The sequence below is a fragment of the Amblyomma mixtum genome, chromosome 3 (genome assembly GCF_055824585.1).
Source record: "Amblyomma mixtum isolate Tamu chromosome 3, ASM5582458v1, whole genome shotgun sequence".
NCBI classification, from domain to species: Eukaryota; Metazoa; Arthropoda; class Arachnida; order Ixodida; family Ixodidae; genus Amblyomma; species Amblyomma mixtum.
The window spans coordinates 180,009,450-180,026,705 of record NC_143014.1 but is presented as its reverse complement, the minus strand read 5'-3'; the positions used below and the strand labels follow the sequence as shown (position 1 = coordinate 180,026,705).

At 48.0% G+C, this 17,256-nt stretch overlaps 1 protein-coding gene and 1 long non-coding RNA gene across 4 annotated transcripts in view; one reads left to right on the top strand and one right to left on the bottom strand.

Annotated features, from left to right (window-relative positions):
• LOC149352890 (exosome RNA helicase MTR4-like) overlaps positions 1-17,256 on the bottom strand; it is a 228,465-nt gene that overhangs the window by 157,407 nt on the left and 53,802 nt on the right. The window lies entirely within an intron of this gene.
• On the top strand, positions 12,228-15,732 carry LOC149352892 (uncharacterized). Of its 2 annotated transcripts, none has more exons than XR_016290875.1 (3): positions 12,228-12,273; positions 13,218-13,372; positions 13,868-15,732. It is a non-coding gene; the product is annotated as an uncharacterized LOC149352892 (long non-coding RNA). The 2 variants fall into 2 exon arrangements; XR_016290874.1 differs by lacking the exon at positions 12,228-12,273 and adding an exon at positions 12,912-12,954.

The window sequence follows — 17,256 nt, the reverse complement described above, 5'->3', positions numbered from 1 at the left end:
TCAGCTGTGCCTTGTTAATATTCGTGGCATTAACTCTGGCCACATGTGTAACTTCTCTAATATCCAACCTTACCATGATTAGCCCGGCAGTGTTGTGCAGTACTTAAGTTTTTTGTTCACTTGTGTGGGCATGAAAACTGCTCAATGGTATACTTTTCATCAGTTTATGCTTTTCTTATTTTCACAGCTCACTGGAAGTGGTGAATGAAGAGAAATGGACCAAGCATTTTTGAAATAAAAATTTCAAAAAAAGATATTAGCTTGTCAGTTCAAGTTTTTTATATGTGCATGAAGCAACTGCCTATATTCGAAGGGGTGTTCAGGGTGCATGCATATTTAATGTTCAGTGGGAATAACTGTCATTCTGGACATCCAGAACACTGAAAGGAGATGTCAGTAAGACATCGCAAGGAAACTTAAAATATGTTCTGAAGATGTTGACAGGATATCCTCTTGTCATCTTATTGGGTCTCCCTAGGACATTCTGTGGATTGCCACTTTGTGTCAAAACACGTGTCCAGAGGATGTCCAGTGGACATCATGTGGGTATTAATGGACATCATATGGATATCTGATATCTTCAGGGCGATATCAAGTGGATGTCCAGAGGATACCACCTGGTTATCTGGGTGGGTTGTGTATTACTTTGTGACATCTTGCGCTTATACATCGCATGGATTATTGCTTACTTGTTCCAAACAGCTGTATCAAGCCCGCTAGCCAAATACGTCGGAAAAGGACAGTGGAGCGTGCCACTCGAGCGCTCATGAGAACTGTACGGCCATCTGCACGATTCAGACCCTCTGAATATAAACACTTCCTTATAACATCCGATCTGCTACTGTATTCGGGATGATCCCACCGCGGCTTTTATACGGACGTCATGTCCGTATAACGTTCGAGCCGCGACTGTTTCCGGGATAATCCCAGTGCGGACTTCATATGGATGTCCCAGGGACGTCCTGTTAGGGATGTGGGATGTGCGTACATTTTTGGGACGTCCTACGGATGTTTGGTGTTGTCTGGGTTGTACCATGTACATGTGGAAGTGGCGGCTGGAATGGCAGCACTACGATACACTGTAGTTTCGAACAACGCTTCCGCAAAGCACACTGGGGAGTTGACACGGATATCGCTAATAAAAGCTGCCTGTGCACCTAAAGATAAACTCCGACGGCCTTTCCGTTTGCAGCTCACGGCGCGCTTTCGACTTTCAGCGCAAGCATCCCCAACCTGCAGTGACAAGATGGAAAGGCTACGGCGCTTTCATTACGAGGCGTCGTTTAAGCGGAAAGTAGTCCTGTTAGCCCCAACAAACACAAAACCTCCTCAGAAACTCCAAAAAAGGATGGAATGTCCCAGTCCCAGTGCAGCATTTATCAAACGTTTCCAGACCATAGAGGCAAGACATAGAAACACAAGAAAAAAGGCAGTGCTCCCACTAAAGGTCTAGAAACGTTCTTTCGAGAGTTTTAAGCAGCAACAAAAAAGAATTAATGCATTTTGGTCCCAGAAAGGTAACTGGGTATAACGTTTTCGGGACCAATGGTTTTCAACAAGAAATAAAAATTGACAGCTCGCTCTCTTTTCTCTCTCCCTCGCGCCACAAAGCTGCGGGGAGCGAAGGTTTTGCTCTTGCACTCGTCGCTTTGAGAGATAAAACAGCAGTTTCATTCGAACAGCCGAAGGAGACGGTAAACCCCGCATCTCTCTCGGCGCATGCGTTTCTCGCACATGGGCCGTCGGCTCCATGCTGCAGGCAGGCGGCGGCGGTCTGCATTTTCATCGCGCCGCCGGCAGCGGCGGTCACCACCTTTCACGTCTTCTAGCGTTTTCCCAGCTTGCGCCCAACTTCAACATTATGTGGTGGTCCCTCCAGGCGTCTCCGACTATATAGGCACTCCTCGCTGTGCCGCTGTCTAGCAGAAGTGCAGTAATGGCCTCCCGTCGCTCGCCCGGCTTCCTCGCTGGACAGACGCCATTTTGCGCGCGCTTATTCGCGCTGCCCGAGACGTTCGAGCACAAGCCCCAGCGCGCGGCAGTTCTTGCTGTCGTCACTGCGCCAACTGGGCTGTCGTGGACTTCGTAGCTACGGATTCACGGAAGTTTTCCCGCGCACCTCGGCGTGCCCACACCATTCCTTTTGGAACTGATGCCGCGGCGGCGCATCGCAAGTCCTTTGCGGAGCTCCACGGCCCTACTGATGCCGCTGTTCGAGGCGGCGTTCGCGGCAGCGGAGTTCGTGGCAATAGGTGACTCCTCGCACGCACCCTGCATTCCTCAGCGCCTCCAACGACTGCAGAACGTTGGTGGTGGCAGCGTGGCCGTCTACTACGGTCTGCAGCGGGAAGGACCTTCGGAGACCCACCACTCTCTTCTGCGAGTGCCCATGGATTAACCTGCTCTACTTCGCCACCGCGCAGCCATCCTGCCGCAGCGGTATAGTTTTTGCAGTGTTCGCGTGGTTATATTGACTCTCTCCCACTGGATTAATCGTGCCTTGATTCTGTTTTACTTGCTTCATATTGCAGATTTCTCACGGCTGGAGAAAAAAGTGGCCATCATTATAGGCATGGCGCCGTAGAGTTATGTACACTGTGTATTAAATGGTGCATACGTTTGCGTCTGCTGTTTGTATTCATTCAGATTTGTGCCGTTGAACGTAGGTTTTGTTCGGCACGGACTTTCAGTTCGGTCTGTATTGTTTTTCTTTGACTGAAATATGAATGCATTTTGATTGTGGTGGTGTATGGTGCGGTCGCCGGCATGGACGACAGGATGCAATTCGTGGTAAGAGCACAGCTAGTAAACTGAAATTACTTCTGTATGGCGCTGCTATTTGCTCTGATATGGGCCAAATCGGGTTACTTTTTTAGTTCATATTTCCTGTGTGTGCGAAATGCTAGGACATTTCACGTAAACGGATAAGTGCAAAACGGCCGAGCCAGCACGCATTCAGACGAGTGGAAAGGTGGATTACACCACCTGTAACGTAAGTATGCACCTGAAATTTGGCACATATGTGCGCTTGAATGCCTGCAGGCTGCATGAAAAAGGAGGAATAATTTTATTGAACCAGAGCCGAGAAATCGAGCATTAACCTTTTGGGGCTTTCCATGGGACGCAGAACTTTTTGGACATTGCTAGTTGTGGGGACGTTTTTTAGATGTGTTCGGGAAAAATGAGCACCTCCTGGGGAGATTCCAGATGTCCCGATGGGTCATTTTTGGGAGATTCTGAGGAGGTTTTGTGTTTTTTGGGAAAAGAGGGGAACCGGGCAGCGTCCCGTGCATTAGGCGTCCTGGAGACATGCGCTCGCGATTGGCGGAAACAAAGAGACCGCATTTTTAAGTGTTAAGCATCACGGAAGGGCTTCAGTGGTCCACAGTTTTAAGCAACGTTTTAAGCAATGTTTTAAGCAACTTTCAGACGCCTGTTGACTGCGTTATTCCGTGTGCGCGGTACAATCGGCGCCAAGTTATTTTTGTGGTTTCCGGGCCTCAAATATTACTACAAGTTACAATCGGGGGTGCGTTGCAAATACGGTAAGATGAATAGAAAAAACACCCATTTTGACAACTTTATATGTGGCACACCACAGCTAGAGTAGCACTCCATGCACTGAACAACAGAATGCAATGGACAACACGAACAGCATTCATGCATGAATAAAAAGCACAGTTCAATGAATATGATACTGGTAGTTCCAAGTCCTGAAAGCCTCCTGCGAACAGTGGTACAAAAATTTGCCTTACAAGGCAAAAACAAAACAAAAAAAACTTCATGGCTCTTAAAAGAATAATGGGGGAAAAACATGAACAAAAGAGGCTCCAAAAGCTTTTCTCGGGACAGCAAGGGCTCGTGCACTACACACCAAATACAGCCGACACGACAACGTGGCGTACGTGGACGCAGCGGAATACCAACAAACCCCGAGAAAATCCCGAGAAAAGCGTTTGCAGTGGTCGCGGTGAACGGGAACGGCGCCCCTTTGGCGGCCGCGTCGATAGAAACCACCTCCTCCGAGACGGCGGAGGAAGCGACAATAGCCTTAGCTATAGCGAACAAGCCTGCTGATATTATATTCAGCGACTCCAAAACAGCCATTCGCAATTTCGCGAGGGGCCGTATCACATCTACCTCACTCCGCATCCTTCAAAACACCCCCATTCCGATTAGAGAAGTTGAATTGATCTGGGTCCCGGCCCACTCGTCTAATCCGGGGAACGAGGCGGCTCACGCGCAATCCCGAGGTTTCGTCGACCGGGCGGTGAGCGCGCCCTCCAACCCGAATTTCACGAGGGACGAGTTAATCTCATTTCATGACATCACCCATCACTTTAGGCTGGAGAGGCGCGCATATCCCCCTCCCCACAAATCGTTAGCAAAAGAGTTACCTGGCGCCGTCTGCAAACACGCTCCCTTCTCAATCCGGCACTGCTTGCCCTCATGTACCCTGGCCAGTACGACCCAAACCGCCATAAATGGGGTGAAAGGGCCACATACGACCACATTCTGTGGAACTGCGCAAATGATCCGCCTCCTGCGGAGTTGATACAGCTCCCTTCTCCCGAGCGGTGGGAGGCCGTGCTGGTCAGCTCGGACCCCAACATTCAAGTGCGGGCAATCGAGCGGGCCAACGAGGTCGCCGCTAGCCATGGGCTAGCGGCCATCTAGTACGTGCCTCCGCAACCTGCTCTCGACGCAATAAATGTTTTACAATCCAATCTCGGGGCGGAGGGAACATTATGCAAAAATGCACCGAGTATGTAAAAACGGTCACTTGGCGAAAACTGGTTGGCTTACCGATAGCACACCGATTACCCAGAGATTTTGGGCGAACACAATGACAACACACACGCAACGAGTTGCACGAGAGTCGCTTTATTTAAGCAGCTCTTTGTAGTAGCTCCTTTCACGTCCAAGGCCGCGCTAGGCTGCATAACCTTCCTGTATATCTTATCGGCCCATTCCATCGAACATATCGCACTAGACCTCCTTGTCAGCAACCTCCATTAGCGGAAGAGCAGCTTCTGCGGCCGTCCTACTTCCAGTGCTGGTGTCGTTGTGGTGACCATTGTCGAAGAACGGAGAAGCCGTGCTAGAAGTGCCAGTCAAGCCGCCTCTGCCATCAGCACCATCTTCGAAAGGGGGCTCCGCAACTTCTGCATTCAGCACGTGAACCTGGTTGCAGAGTGCGGGTACGTCTTGTTCAGGGTTGCCGTTGGTGGCTACTTTGCGCCAAATCGGCTACTTTTCGACCCCGTCTGGCGATGAAAATTTCACGCTGGCTCCTTGGCTACTTTCTGGCTACTTTGAACTTCTATTTTGGCGCATTTACTAGCCATCTTTTTTTTTTGCAATTGCATATACAATAGCAAGCAAAAACAGAAAAGAACAATTATTTCCAAGCTTTGCTGTCCTCGTTGCTGTACTGGTCACCTTGATGCGCGCGCGCGTCCTCGACGCATATATTCCTCCAACGAACTGGAGTCTGAAATACGCCAGCAGCAGAGAATTAGCGGTGCACTTGATCGCGCATCATGTTTGACTTTTTGGCACGCAGCGGCATCGTACAAGTACACTTGCGGCGAATGCCCTTTTCAACACCTGGCGCAAGGAGCACTGAAAATTTTGACCCTTCCAATTTCTAATGCTGATGCAGAGCGCGTGTTCTCTTGCGTGAACTTGACGAAAACAGAGATCCGTAACAAAATGAAGCTGGACTTGCTTATGGCGATTCTGGGAATCAAATTTGGGCTACGACTCCAAGAAAAAACAGCATCATCGTTTAACGTTCCTGCTGAGTTGTTGAATAGAATGTGACAAAAATTGCTCCGGCAAGAACACTATCTACTCTATAGATAAACTACGCGGACTGAACTTTTATTTATTTACAATGTACCTGGTACTTGACGGCCGAGCAAGAGGCCCAAAATTCCGTGTTCTTTATTTACGCTGTGTTTTTGTGTTGATTCAAAATGATATTATTTATTGTTCATTAATAAAAGTGGCTTATAATAATGGTTCTTTTCTACTTGGCTACAAATTTGGCGCCAAGCTCAGGTGGCGTGGCTACTTTTGGCTACTTTTAGCTTCAGTTCTGGCTCTTTTTGAAAAATTCCCAACGGAAACCTGGTCTTGTTCTCGAACCGGCACTGCACCTTGTGGGAATCTGGCTTTCCGCCGTCGCCTTTGCGCGGCTCTGCCGGCCTCCCGCGTTGTTTCTCCTCTTTCCCTTGCTCCCGCCTCAGGCGGTGGAGAGGCGGCTGGGTGACTAATCACTGTCATTTAGCCACAGCTCCGCCCCGGCTCCCCAAGGGCCTTTGCCATTGGCGCCTTTTGGCGGGAAATCGGGACCCGCTTTGGGGCGGCCGCGCTCCGCGCGACCGTCCGAGCGGGGCCCAGAGAGAGAGATCCCTCCGAGACAGCGTAAGGTGCGTACGTTACTGTTTGTCCGTGCCGGCCTTTGCCGTTCGGACCAGTGCTTACTCGAGCTCGCCCGCACGTGTCCTCTGACCTGCAGCGGCTCGAGCCTGTCTAGCGGGGTCCAGCGACCTCCGACAGGCGTACCTTGCGTTGTTTGCCCACTCTCTCTCGCAACCGGCCCAACGGTCGACACGAGAGAGAGATCACAGCACTGCCGCGGGGACATTCTCCTGCAGCGGCGTGCCAGCGGCGCGCATTACTCGAGTCGCTTCGTGCGCGCAGCGGAGCCTTGCTCCTCGCGCGCCCCCGGGACGGGGTGACGATTGAGTGTGTGTGTACTGCTGAAGGACGACGTGAATAAACGTCTCCTTTGTGAACTTGGAGGCTTATTTCTTTGCGGCGAATCGCTCTCCTCCCAGCGGAGGCTGAGTGCACTGCATCGGTGTCCCAGTGTGTGTGTGGTGACGGCTGATCGGGGCCCTTGGCTCGCGCGAAGCTCGAACCCGCGGTGGGTGGTGGCCTGTGTCCACTTAGGAACCCACAACTGGCGCCCAACGTGCTAAGTCATTGGCGCTTACGCCTTTGATGGCACATTAGCCGAGCAGGTCGCCTTGACGATCACGCTTGCGCACCATGTCTAACACCCCCAGCGGGGCATTCGGAAGCTACATGTCGGCTCCCTACGGAGTTGTAGCGTCGTTTTATCCGCTGGCTGCTGTTCCTACGAATAGCTAGACACCGTGGTTGGCCGCGGCCCCCATTGGGGTTTACGGCGACACAACCCAAAATGTCGACCACGCGGCTCCCATTGGAGCTGTATCGGAAGCACCCTGCGGTGCATCCGCTGGTCACATGCCTCAGCTGTGCACGCTTTCCGCCCAGTGCGAAAGCAGTTCGTGTCACGCTGCCGCAACCGGCAGTTTCGAACAGCAGCAGCCGTGCCCCGCGAGCAGTCAATTCTGCTCTGGGAACGGCGAGGCGCTGGCCCGGTTCCCTGTGGAAACCACGCCGCTCATCGAACTAGGAGCCTTGCCTCCCTCGTTCGTGCAGCCCGCCCAAGCCTCCACTGAGGCAGGGGTGCAGTGCGCTCAGTTGGCTGATGCGGCTCCGCGAGCCTGCGGGTCGGCTGGTGCGCTGGGCTCTCCTGATACAGCATTACGACTTTTCCGTGCAGTGTCGAAAGGGGAGCACAAACGTGGTAGCTGACGCGCTATCCCGTGCCCCACTCGCCAGCGGCGCCTTGACGCCTGTAGGCGGAGGGGGCGAAACAGCGGACGAGCCGCCGGGCGGCAAGGAGGGGGAACCCGCAAACGGGTTAACCCATTCCGCTAACCAGGCGAGCAGCGCTTCGCAAAGCGGACGAGAGGCAAAGCTCTTCGTGAGCGCCTCGGAGGTGCCGACGCGAACGGAAATTTTGGCTGCAAACCTGAGTGGGGACGAGACCATGCTCCCCTCTGGGATGACTGGAATCGTTTTCAGCCGTAAGAGCTACTGAAAGCCCAGCAAAATGACCCCTTTTGTCGCGAGGTGAGCGACGGTCTCAGGGAGACGGAGCGCCGTGACGCTACTTGTATTGTAGCGGGCGCAGGGGGTCAGAAGCCAGCGTGTGTCGCGGCGAACCCTGGGGAGTCATATTTGCTGGACCATGACGGGCTCGTGCTGAAGTACATAGCCACCGATGACGAGTCCATCGACCCGTTCAAGGTGGTTATCCCCAAAAGTCTGAGAGGCGCACTTTTGCGATTCTCTCATGACGAACCACTGGCTGGTCATCTGAGTGGCTCCAAAGTTTTTGCAAAACTGAGTCAATCGGTGACGTGGCCCGGCATGAAGCGTGACATTTTCCGCTATTGCCGTTCCTGCCATGTCTGTCAAGCGGTGAAGTCACGGGGCGGCAAGCCGCCTGGAATGATGAAACCGATTGACAGTGTGCGTCCGTGGCAGATGACCACCTGCGATTTGATGGGGCCTTTCCCCAGGAGCAAGCAGGGGTTCATAGACCTGAAGGCCTACGCGTCACGGTCTGACGAGCTTGCGCCGGTACCCATTGGTATCAAAGGCAAGCGCAAATTCACAACTGGTGCTGCGGAACGCAAGCGTACGGAGCACCGGTACAATCTGAGGCGACGGTCACCGGTGTGATTAATGCCGGACGGCGGACTTTTCCGCAACCGAAGGCACGCAGCCTCAGCTAGCTGGCGAGCTTTCTCGTCAGGCCCTACCTAGGCGAAGCACGGTGTGTTATTTTTTTTTTTGCAGCATGCTCAGTTCCAGCCTTGTGTGTTTATCGGTTTATTTATTTGTTTTGTTTTAATCAGTTTTTAGCCTCTTTCGCTTCCTGCTTCTAACATCTGTTTTGTTCTAACGTACCGAGATGTACAGAGGCAAACTTCAGACCGCCCGTGCTTGCGCGTATCTTCTAGAAGGAATAGATTGGATTAGGTGTCGTTTGTACAGCGAGCCTTTTCTCATTTCCGGCCCGACTGTGGGTGGTTGGCTCGTTAACCCAGACAACACCAAACATCCGTAGGAGGTCCCAAAAATGTACGCACGTCCCACATCCCTAACAGGACGTCCCTGGGACATCCGTATGAAGTCCGCATTGGGATTATCCCGGAAACAGTCGCGGCTCGAACGTTATACGGACATGACGTCCGTATAAAAGCCGCGGTGGGATCATGCCGAAAACACTCGCAGATCGGATGTTATAAGGAAGTGTTTATATTCATAGGGTCTGAATCGTGCAGATGGCCTTACACTTCTCATGAGCGCTCGAGTGGCACGCTCCACTGTCCTTTTCCAACGTCTTTGGCTAGCGGGCTTTATACAGCTGTTTGGAACAAGTAAACAATAATCCATGCGATGTATAAGCGCAAGGTGTCACAAAGTAATACATAACCCAGTACTTATTTTTTGAAAGAGCCAAAAAAAAACGTTAAAAGCAGGACGAAAATAAGCAATTCCAAAAGGGCCATTAGCTGAATACAGAAACCCTAAATTTTAAAACTTCGAAATTAGGGCAGGGCGACATATCTGAACCTGGCTCAAATAGTCTAATTCCCGTTTTGTTATTGCTATCGAGGGTGTGCTTACACAATCTTCTCCAAGGTCACAACATAACCACCTTGAAAGGTAAAAAAACGTATCGCAAAGAGACGAGGACACAGAAAGACAGACAACACGGCGCTATAACCACTTTGACGCCAACTGTAATTCCCGCCTTCCGAACATAACAGCCACTGACGACACCACAGCAAAAACAACTGGCCACCTGTTCGTGCTCTTAAAGCAGTAATCATAAAAATTATTAACACACATCTTTTTTTGCAGTTACTTTTTGTTTTATTTAGGATCACAGTTTTATTTTTGTCTTAGGTGCATGTTGCATAGAAAGGCTCTTTGCTCATTAGCTCAATGGCACCACCATCGTCATCGCCAGGGTTGCCAGGTTTGGCTACTTTGCGCCAAATTGGCTACTTTTGAGAGCTCTTGGCGACAAAAATTTGAGTTTGGCTACTTGGCTACTTTTTGGCTACTTTCGAAGTGCTATTTATGAACACCATTATCCTGCTGTACCTGCCTTGTTGTGGATAAACGGGGAACAATTTAGCGGGGTTAGGCCAAATGCGAATTAGTTGTGCAGGCACTTCGGTTTTCACTTCGATTTCGATTCGAGGCTCGATTTTACACGTCAAGCAGGCTTCAGAAAAAGATCGGCGACTTGATCAGACTTAAGCTCCGTCTTAAGGGCATGACGAGATAGCATTAATGGGTTAATGCCCAGATATGTGGAATTGGTCATTCTCTACATTTAATGATCGCTGAGAGTCCTACTACTCCTGGCACCGTGATGCAGTGGTTAAGCAATACGCTACTGCCCTGCGATGGCAGGTGCTGCCATTGGTAGGGCTTGTGCCCAGGTTGCTCTTCCCAAGCAACCAGTCTCAACCAACCAGTAATTTAATTTCCACAAGCCACGGTGGGGAGAGTACTCATAATCTGGTAGGCAGGGCTTCACACCTCAAGTTCCACGTACGCCTTCACGTAGGACTCACAAGGGCTTCACGTAGGGCTTCACTTTGTTTACCCATCACGAAATCGCGACATGTCCCCTCTAACGCTCACGCATTAATAACTATGACTGCGTCAAAAGAACACAAAGTATTTGCTCTGCCGAAGAGAAAATGATTTGTTCTGGTCACTTTGCAAGTCATGTCATAAATACCTCTTATGCTTCCAAGTTATTTACAAGCACTGTTGCCCCATAGGTTGCCCTCTGTCTTGGAGGAAAGAAAGTTCCCTCTGTCTTTAAACTGTAAATTTCCTGCCTCTGGTGACGTTTTTGTGGTGTCTTGGCGCCAATTCTGGCTACTCTTGAGACCGTGGCCATGGATTGGCTACTTTTTTGGCTACTTTTATCATTTTCGTGGCTATTTTTTGAGATTAGGGCCTGGCAACCCTGGTCATCGCACCATCGCACTACCATGGAATGCAAGTTATATTTGCTTAGCTTGGTGGATTGAGGCGTGTATTAGCCCGTTTTCCGTTTTTTGGACCAAAATTTCAGGTAATTATTGACGTTCCTACTGTATGTTGGTTGCGTAACGAGTGTATTTTTTTCCAGCGGCGGGAAACACGGATGGCACATGCGGCAAGTGAAAGTAAGTGGCAGTCGGTAGTCCTTGCCTGGTGTGTGAGCCGTGTTGCGTGATTTCTAGCTTTTGAAGTAATTTTAGCGGCGGTATTAAAGTTCAGTGTCACTGATGCTGGCTCAACATGAGCAGAAGCTTACTGGGGGCCAGTATATTAATCTGGTGACAGCATAATGGCTACGGTGCCGAGGAGTACTGCTTACAGGCGTGCACGCCGTGATATTGAGCTAATAGCGTCGGCTGCTGGCGATGGTGTTGCATACGACCCTTATTAATCTGATCCGTGTGCTGCTGCAAAGCCGCAAGAGCAACTAGATCCTAGCTCGTCGCATGTTCCGTGCCTTCAACATTCGACTGAATGTGCGCCTAAAGTTCCTGTTTTAATTTTGATTTGGTTTATTGGTTTGTTCGGGTTGAACGCCCCAAAGCAACTCAGGCTCTGAGGGACGCCGTAGTGAAGGGCTTCGGAAATTTCTACCACCTGGGGTTCTTTAACGGGCACTGACAACGCACAGTACACGGGCCTCTAGAATTTCACCTCCCACGAAATTCGGCCGCCGCGGCGTGGATCGAACCCTCATCTTTCGGGACAGCAGCCGAGCGCAGTAACCACTGAGCCGGGGCGGGGTTGTTTTAATTTTGTATTCTGTTTATAACTGTTGCATGCGCACAGATTTTCTTTGATTGGTTTGTAACCTAGATATATATAGTATTGAAGAGAACTATTGCAATTTCATTTGAACTATATGTATTGTTTGGGCGTTTTGCATCCAAAAAATGAGGTCATGCATGTTTTAACATATGAATTTTTTGTTGGCAAGGGCCAAATCTGCCCCTGTGTCATATGGAGGACTTATAATGGAGGGCATATGCATGTTTAATTGTACCACCTAGAGATACTTCACAACAGCATGCCAGCTGCCTTCAGTATGGTAAAAACTGACTATAGCAATAGAGTTCCCCACTGTTAACTTGAGAAATCCTGATTTTATTTTCTTGGTCTGATTTCGAACCTAATTCTGTTTTGATCTAGAGAAATCACATGACTGTGCTAGATGGAGACACTGCAAGAGAAAAGACATCTCGCATTCTGCAAAGTATTCTAACATCTGAACTGGCTCCTAGCTACAGCTGGTATGGTACCAAGGGAAGAACAGGCTCTGTGAGCTGAATATATGCAAAATCATGTGTAGTAAGTATTATTTGGAGGAAGCTATTTCAAATCTTAAAGGAGCACAGATATAAAATTTTGAACTCAAATAAGGGATCCGATCTGTGTCCTGGGCACAAAGGGTTTTACTATTCCAAATTCTCTGATTTCACTGATTCCACATGCCAAAAATCGTTGACAGAGGAGCTGTTAGCCAATGCTGACATCAATCATCTATATATGGACTGGTTGGCAGAGTCACTAGCAAAACATGGGGTAAGTCCTAACCATGCCATCACATGATGCCATAATGGACTCCAGCACTGGCATTTACCTGACAGAGACCAAAAGTACTCATATAAAACAGTTTAACTGTTCACACTGTGGACTAGATATTTAAGCTCATTTCCATGATTAATGGGCTTTTACGTCTCATTAAAAGCAGAAAAATGAACACCCCAAAACACTGTGTCTATATCTCTTTAAGACTTTGAATATAAATCAGATCACAGAATCAATATCTACATTAAGTGTTTATAATTTAATTTGTAGGTCTTTGGTAGGATTGCATCAAGACCAGTGATATTGCTTCGAAAAAAAATGCCAAATTTTCTTTGTTTATTTTCACTCTGCACATTCGCGCACTTCACAACTAGCCACATGGATTTTTGTCGTCATCTGGTTCATTGACTCATTGCTGCAGTGCCATGAATGTTACCACAGGTTAGAACAAGCTAGAATTACAGCTTTCATAGTGTGCATTTGGGATTGTTTTCATACTGCCTGCACAAAAGGCATGGTCCAGCAATGGAATTGGTAATAAGATGTGTTGAAATATGCCATCCTTTGTTACTCAAGCCCATGCCCTTTGCCTGCTGGTTCAAAATTAAGGAAATGCAGTAAAGTTTGGGTACAAAACTTTTTAGAGGTGAGATATATTTTTTTTATAAAAAATACATAACATATATACTCTCATTCGTATATAGGTTGCCTAACCGACCAGCAGACCTCAACTCGGGCACAGCAAACTACGCTGAAAGAAATCGAAAAGGCAGCCATGTCATTGTTTCAGCATGCAACTGAACGGGTAATGCGCAAGAACACTGGCGAACAAAGCTGTGCTCCTGAGCAAAACTGAATGGTGAGTGTGGTGCTAGTGTGCTACATTTTTTGTTGATATTAACATCTTGGGTTGAGGATTTTTCATTCGAAACTGTTGATATTTTTCCTGTGACACTGTGCTGAGAGGTGATTGATTTTGAGAGGGCACAGAATTCAGTAGATTATTTCAATAGATACTGTGAAAACTTCTGCATATCAGCCTGTGTAGTTAGGTAGAATCATGAAATGTATCTTTGAGTTAACTTGGGTATTCGTAGCCTGCTAAGTCCTCACGCACCTCTCTTTACTTGGCCGTCTGTTTGTGGTGGTTTTACTCCTGGAAGTATGTACATTTACTTGTGCAAGGATTAATTCCTTGCCGCAAGTACCATTTGGTGCCAACACCATGTGAAGGTGCTGCAATTTGTATATTGTGCTGCAAGTTTTTTTTTTTTCAAATGCAGTCAGTGATTTAAAAAAAGGTGAACTGAAAGAAGTGTCTATATGTATTGGGTCTTTTTTGTCTTCCTTCCAGCAAGGCAGCCTATTTCAGCATTGGCCCAGGTGGCAGGATTTCTGCTTTACATGTATACATGACTCTTCTTTTCGATGACACTATAGCAGAACCGAAAAGAAGACTGCCTAGAATGAGAAGCCAAGCAATATCTTGAAAACGTGTCACTTTATTGATACCTAGCAGTTGTAGTATACTTAAAGTGTCTAGAAATGCGATGCTTTGTGCATGAACAATTTTTTTTTTCTCTGACCAAGCTGGGCATTTTGTTGCCCTTCTGAAATTTGCTTGTATCGAGCTATACTTGCTGTTTTGGTCTCTAGTCCCACTATGCTTGTGTAAATTTGTTCCTGACTGCTACTACTAGAGTTATTTTTCACCCCCATAGTGCGTTTGCATTGCTGTTCCAGCAAAAAAAAGAGCATATGTGGATTTTAATGACTTTTATCGTCTATGTAAGAGACGACCATAGTTCCTGTGGCTTGTAGCGGTCTTATAACTTGTTAATGTTAATATCATACTATATGCAGCGTGTTTTAGATTTTTTTCTTCTGGCCGTGCTAGTTGCCTTAAAGCCCATCTACTCCTTATGCACACTTATACGTGCTTTTTATTTCTAGTCCTGTGCTTGCTGAAATGGGAGTCTGAATGGTAGTGCTTGTGTCAATATTTTAACCTCTGATCTGTGAGCATGTATTGCTTTTATAGCAAAAAAAGGCTCATTTGTGATTTAATAATCTTTATTGTTTTGAGTGAGACAAGCATAGTTCCTGTATCTTGTAGCAGTCAGACAACATGCCTTATTTTAGTCATTCGACATGCAGCTTGACTGAAATGTTTATCTTGCCTTGTTGTTGTTGTTTATGTCGGCTAATTGCCTTGAAGGCCACCTACTACTTATGCACAGCTATATACCTGCTTTTGTCTCTAGTTGCATGCTTGCTGAAATTTGATCCTGACAGATAGTGCTTATGTTAATATTTTAATCTCTAATCTGTGTAGTTGGGTTGTATTACTGTTATAGCAAGAAAGGGTCATTTGTGTTTTAAGAACATTGATTATTCTAAATAAGACAATAGTTCCTATACCTTATTGCAGTCACATAATTTGACTCATTTTAGCTATGCTACGTGCAGTGTGATCGAGATTTTTTCACCTCTGCTGCGTATGCTTGTATTGTTTCAGTAAAAAAAAGTTGCATTTGTGTTTTTAGTTTGGTTTTTTGGCGTTTTACATCCCAAAGCGACCCAGGCTATAAGGGATGCCATAGTGGAGGGCTCCAGATAATTTTGACTACCTGGGGTCCTCTAGCGTGCACTGACATCGCACAGTACACTGGCCTCTCAACTTCTCGCCTCCTTCGAAATGGGACTGCCATGGCTGGGATCGAACCTGCGTCTTTTGGGTCAGCTGCCGAGCACCATATGACCAGTGAGGCACTGAGTGGCATATTTGTGTTTTGTTGCATCCATTATTTATAAGACAGTCATGTAATATTTATGCCTTACAGTATGCCGCTACTGTTTGTTTTAATTTCCTTTGCAGTGCAATTAATATTTTTTGTTCTGACCAAGATAATCATCCCGAAGCCTGTTTAGACCTTACATGACTTATATGTATATACCTGCTGTTTTAGCCGTATAGTTATTTTGCATCTCTATTTTGCAACTGTGCATCTGGGGTTGGCTTGGCTACTTATTGTATTGGAATCCTACTGCTTCAAGTTTGAAAACGTGATAATTTTGGCTAATACTAACCAGACAAGGTAAACAAAATTAATGAAGCCTATTACACACACTGCGAAGGAAGGTCTATGTGCACATCATCCATGACCTTGCTCTCAATAACGAGAAATGCCTGAGAGGAGCTGTTAAAGCTGTGTTAGTGCTTCCCTTATGTGAGTTCTGTTTCATGTGCTGTTATTAAAAATAAAATTCAGCTGTAATCAGCATTTGGCCTGATCATCAGCATGCCCCATATATTTGAATAAAACTATTTTAGCCAAAGCTTTGTGTTTTAAATCACTGTGCAGCATAATCCAGGCCTGTGTTCTAACTTTGTGTCGTTTTTACTATAGCATCGCTCTCGGCCATATGTAATTGGCCGAAATGCCAGAAGCTGAAGTTGGTTCTGTTGCGGCTACGAGGCACTGCTTCTGCTTCTGGTATTTTGGTCAGTCATGCGTGACCAGTAGCGACACTTTTGAAAAGGACATGAGGTTATATTGGGTCCTGGCCAAGGAAAAAATAAAAATAGTGACGTCCTATTGCAGTCCTGTGAAGGTCCCAAAAATGTACTCGTCAGACATCCGAAGGACTTCTTTCGGCGTTTCACTTCGGATGTTTTCAGGATTTTTTCGGGACATTCGCGGGATGTGCGTAAAGTCCTGCCGCGGACTTCCCAAGGACGTCCTTAGGATGTAGGTGTGTTGTCTGGGTAAGGAGCCGTGTGTCGCGTTGCGAGTTTTGTGCGGCCCGTATGGAGGGGAAGTTGGCGGGGCGTTTGGGGCGATGGGGGGGCGGAAAGTGCACCCTTTGACCCTCGCCGCGGCGCCTCTGGACGCTTCTGATGAGGGGATCGTTGTCGCCGACGTCCGCGCACGTGCTTGTGTACATGTGTTTGTGTTTGTGGCTGTGTGTGCGCGTAACCATGAGCCGAGGCGACGCCTGTGAGTTGTGCCGCTGTGCTTCTGCGTGAGCGCGAGGATGAGAAGGACCCCTCGCAGTGGCCAAGGTTACACACCAGGACGCTGCCGAACATCTGCGCCCGTTTAAGCCGGCGTGAAGGGGGTGCACTAACTCTCTTGTGCCCGAACGTGATGTCGTGTCCAAGGGCGCGAGGTCAGTGCTCTGCCGCGGCCCCGTCGTCATCAACGCACCCTACATCAACGGAAAGAAGACCGCCATCAGTCGTCGGCCCTCCCAACCCGTTCAACTTGAAGTCTGCGAGCGGTGAGTCGCCGACAGGCCCACTGGGCCGCGCCACCGAACTTTGAGGCTGGCATCCACCTGTAACATAGTTGTACAGTTGTAGTCACATCTTCTTGTGTACCGTGTATATAATCTGCAAGCTGTTTTGATTTACTGAAGCGTATGCCAGTGTTTGTTTGCCTTGTTTTTCCTTTGTTTTTTTACATTGTTCTGGCTGGAACTGAAGTGTAGCTAGATTTTTTTTGTGTGTGTACTCATTTCTTTATTTTGGAACTGAAGTGTGGCTAGCTTTTTTTTGTGTATTCATTTCTTTAGTTTTGGAACCGATGTGTAGCTTATTTTTTTGTGTATTGATTTCTTTTTTTTGGCCGCGTGCTTTGCCGATGGGTAGGAGGGCATTTAAGGAGAGGGGGATGTGGGAATCTGGCTTTCCGCCGTCGCCTTTGCGCGGCTCTGCCGGCCTCCCGCGTTGTTTCTCCT